The sequence below is a fragment of the Heteronotia binoei genome, chromosome 15, assembly GCF_032191835.1.
Source record: "Heteronotia binoei isolate CCM8104 ecotype False Entrance Well chromosome 15, APGP_CSIRO_Hbin_v1, whole genome shotgun sequence".
In the NCBI taxonomy this organism is placed as follows: Eukaryota; Metazoa; Chordata; class Lepidosauria; order Squamata; family Gekkonidae; genus Heteronotia; species Heteronotia binoei.
The window spans coordinates 33,592,383-33,597,229 of record NC_083237.1 but is presented as its reverse complement, the minus strand read 5'-3'; the positions used below and the strand labels follow the sequence as shown (position 1 = coordinate 33,597,229).

At 43.8% G+C, this 4,847-nt stretch overlaps 1 pseudogene; it reads right to left on the bottom strand.

Annotated features, from left to right (window-relative positions):
- Nucleotides 1-266: 266 nt before the first annotated feature.
- Nucleotides 267-4,530, bottom strand: LOC132583370 (olfactory receptor 10AG1-like; annotated as a pseudogene).
- Between the last annotated feature and the right edge of the window lie 317 nt (nucleotides 4,531-4,847).

The following is a 4,847-nucleotide window of genomic DNA, read 5'->3' as shown; positions in this document are numbered from 1 at the left end:
CTGCAAGGGAACAGAAGATAGGATTCGTGAACTGGGCATGTAAGAAAGTTATAACATTATCTCAAAGCTTATCACAACACGTCTCCTCCTTTTCTTATATTGACACCTGTGGTGTGGGGTCCATTATTTTGAATTGTATGAGACATGTCCAGTTAATTGTCAACCTAGTGCTGAGATCTCAAAAAGATAAAATAGATAAAATTTTTGAGGAGTCAGAGGAGAGTTCTTTAACAAGATGAAACATACATGAAAATTGTGTGGTGACCTCATCTCATTCCTGTATCCACTTCCATAGACCATTTTTTGCCCAACAGTTTACCAAAGGCAGCTTTTACCTCCCTGTTCCTCAGAGTATAAATGAGAGGATTGCAAAGAGGAATGATAACTGTGTAGAGCAAGGAGAACAATTTGGAAAACTTTACAAAGTCACTGGTCTGTGGGCATAGATAAACAAGCATCCCCGAGCCATAGAAGAGACTCACCACAATGAGGTGGGATGAGCAAGTGGAAAAGGTCTTTTTGCGACTTCTGGCTGACGGCATATGCAGTATTGCCCTGGTGATGTGTACATAGGAGGCCACAATGAGGAAAAAGGGGACCACCACAAAGAAAATGTTCTCAGTATACACAGCCAATTCATTGGCATACAGGTCAGCACATGTCAACTTTAGCACTTGTGGGATGTCACAGAAGAAGTGATCAATCTCATTTGATCCACAGTAAGGCAAGGAGAAGACGAACCCGATTTGTAACAACTGCACAGGGAGGCTGATGGCAAAGGAAGTGACCACCATCACCACACGCACCCTGTGGCTCATGATGGTCATGTAGCGAAGAGGGAAGGAAATGGCGAGATAGCGGTCGTAGGCCATGGTTGCCAGCAGAAAGCATTCCGTTCCACCAAGAAAGAGCATGAAGAACATTTGTGTTGCACAGGCTGGCAGGGAAATGGAGCGGTCTCCAGAGACCAGACTGGCCATCATCTTAGGAAGAGTTACTGAAGTGTAACACATCTCCAACCCTGAGAGGTTTCTCAGGAAGAAATACATGGGGGTATGTAAGGCAGGGTCCAAAGTCGTCACCACCATTGCCCAGCAGAATGGCCAGATAGGTGGCTAGAAAGGCAATAAACAGGAGGAAAGGATATTCATGGTATCCCAACAGAATGAACTCATCCACTGTGCTGTAGTTATCCCAGTGCTTGACCTGCTCTTTGTCCATCTGCAGAGATACAAAAGGCATATGAGTCAAAGACATATTTTCCATTCCCAGATAATGGGTAGTATTCAACCAGCTTTTCTGTTGGTAAAATTCAGGGCAGGGTCCCATTTGATCACCCAAAAGGCTGTGCTGCTGATCATGTGACCTGAATAGTTAAAAGCCATGTGTGATGGGGTCTGTAGGATGAACGGCAAAATGAACAAAAGTGCTGGCTGGATCTAGCAAAACAAACTAGTAATCTCTTGCAGTGCAGCTCTGAACAGCTCCACATATGCACATTAAACTCTTGGATGTAACACCAGGTGATGATTTGCATATGTCTATAGTCCATCATGTATCTAATGCAGCCCAACAGAAATTCAGCTCTTACAGACTGGCATCTCATACCTTGTATAAACTGAGATGGGTAACTGTGTTAGTCTGAAGCAGTAGAAAGGAATAATGGTGCTTTCACGCAAACTAAATAATGCACTTTCAATCTACTTTCAGTGCACTTTGCAACTGGGTTTTACTGTGCAAAATGGTAGAATGTGCTTGCAAACAATAGCTTGAAGTGGATTGAAACTGCATTATTTAGCATGTATGAATGTTCTCTAAGAATCCAGTAGCATTTTAAATTTGTGGTAGGCTATCAAGTTTTTGTGAATCACTGCTCATTTCTTCAGAATGTATCTGATGAGACTCATGAAAGCTCTTACTGTACCACAAATTTTGTTAATGTTTAAGGTGCTGCTAGATTCTTACTCTTTTATACCTGTATATACTGGCACTTTCACCAGCACCCAGTTTCTGATTCCACCTACAGCTTTTTCTATCCCACCCTCTGCAAAGGAGAGCTTGAAACCAAGTATCTGACATTAGTTGCTGGGGACCAGAAGAGACTGCTGTAGAGATACATATATTATGTAACTGTATGTGTTTGGGGCATGGACAGTCAGTGCCCCCCTGCCTGGGGCTTGGGACACCTGCCCCAGATGCCTAGTGGCAAAGACCTCCTCAAATAGGTGGGAAGGGTGGAATTCTGGATCAGACGTCACATATTTGTTTACTTTGTTGCAATGGGAGTTGCATTGACCTTTTGCAGATATAATTTTTTTGCAACCTATGCACAAAACAGAAGTCACTTTAGATATTGATGCAACAGTCTCCTGAGTCTGTAATGAAAAGAAACCACAACAATCAGCTAGTTGGAGTAATGATAGTTTTCTGGGAGTAGCCAGGATGATCTGCAGCAGGACAGCTGGATTGGAGTCTAATCGCACCCTAGAGACCAAAAAGATTTTCAGGGTGTGAACTTTTAAGAGACAAAGCTTTGAATCTTGAAACCCATACCCCCAAAACTTGTTGGTTTCTAAGGTGCTAATGGGCTCAAACCAAGCTGTTCTAGGAGTGGAGAAGTTCTGGGAGAGGAGAAGTGCATTTGAATTGTTTCATTTCCTGTTATTTTTAAAGTTCAAAATCAATTCCACAATTTTTTCACCCATGGAGAAAAAGATACAGGGACCTTTCTCCATAACTATGGAAAGAACTCTCTCTCTCTCTGAATTTGAATTGGGAAAATGGCTGGAAGAGAAAGAGTTAAGCAGGCTACTGTTTTCTCTTCTCAAACTGTTCATATACAGTCAAGCCAGGCTGTGTTAATATTGTCTTAGAATCAGTGGTGGGATTCAAATAAATTAACAAGTTCTATGTCCTAATGACCATTTTAACTATACCAAAAGATATACCGAAAGGTAGTTTAATAATTCACGCATTAAATTATGGAGTTTACTGTGCTAATCCAACGATAATTACACTAGGGTTTGTAGAATCTTTTGGGCTCAAGTGCTGTGTTCTACTGGAGAAAGTATTTCTTCCAGAAAAACTTTCTCCAGTAGAACACGGCACTTGAGCCCGAAAGATGCTACAAACCCTAATGATGATGCTAGCCGTGAAAACCTGAAATCTTTGATAATTACACTCTTTCCCCATATGTGAGTTCAAGAATGACTCGGGGATGCAAACAAAACAGAAGTGTTGTAGAACAAACGGAAGAGTGTGGAATCAAACAGGGCATGGGCAAACACAAAAGTGTGGAACCTGTTGCCAGAGGAGGACTGTGGCTCAGCGGTAGAGCCTCAGATTAGCTTGCAGAAGGTCCCAGGTTCAATCCCTGGCATTTCCAATGAAATGGGTTGAGAAGGACATTGACCTGAGATCCTGGCTCAGTGTTAGAGCATCCGCTTCACATGCAGAAGGCCCCAGGTTCAGTCCCTGCTATCTCCAGTTCAAAGGACAGCTGGGAAAGACGTCTTTCTAGCTGGCACCCTCTCAGTAGTCACAGATGTACTGCATTAGATGGGCCAAAGTTCTGACTCTGTATCAAGAAATATCATACATTACACCCTGACATGGGCAGCTCAGGCAAGCCTGATCTCATCAGATATCAAAAGATAAGCAAGATCAACTGCAGTTAGTACCTGGATGGGAGATTCCCTTGGAATACCAGCAGGTGGGAAGACAAGCTGGATTCAGCCACCTATCTGAATATCCTCCAGAGACACACACACACATACACACACAGAGACTCAGGGTTGAGGGGGGGCACGATCTATCTAGGTCACCCAGCCCTACGTTTTGCATTATAACCTAACCTGCCATAAAATTAATCAAACTGAAAGAAAAGACAACTTAAAACTTTCTGAGCCATAGGAGAAAATTGCAATTCAGTTTGGGGCCATGACTGCGAATTGAGAGGGCATCATCTTTTCTCGACAGCACCAACAACAGCTAACAAATTGTCAGGATTGGGGGGTGAGGAGAGAGCTGGGGAAGCCAAAATACTATTTTCTATATCACCCTGGGAAGTGCCAGTATATTATGAACACGAATCTACAAGCCTCGCATGGAGCCCTTCAATGAGAAATGAGCCTCTGAATGTGTATCTACCGGCTTATAGTACCAGTTTTATGAACTGGTTACCAGTTTATAAAACTGGAACTATAAGCCTGTAGATACACATTCAGAGGCTCATTTCTCATTGAAGGGCTCCATGCGAGGCTTGTAGATTCGTGTTCATAATATACTGGCACTTCCCAGGGTGATATAGAAAATAATTAATATCAACTAACATTTTAAAGAAAATATAACAAGCTAAAAAAAAACCCCAAAATGAACCTTCTGAAGGGAAAGAGATTCGTCCGCTTTTGAGAAGTCCTCCAAGCCGTGGCAGCGAAGCCTTGGTCTCCCTGCATGCGTGGCCCACAAATCTTTTGAGCGCTGGAAATCAGCTGCAGAGGAGGGCTCCTGAGGACGGCGAAAGTGATGCATGCGGCACGCTGCTTTTAACACAGAGCGGAGGCTTCCGAAGGCACACAGAAGCCCCGCCCCCTGCAAACGCGCCAAAAGCGCGCTAGATTGCCCGCTCTCTCCTCCAGAGGGGGAAAAATCTCCCCGGCAGCCACGCCGCAATGCGGCGGGCTGCTGGAGGCTCCTTCGTGGACAAAGTAATAAAAATGAACAGCAGGCGCCCGGCCAACAACCGGTTCTGCCGAACCGATAGCACATTAGGTATCGGTTCTGCAGAACCGGTGCGAACCAGCTGAATCCCACCACTGCTTAGAATGTAATGTAATGTAATCTAATTT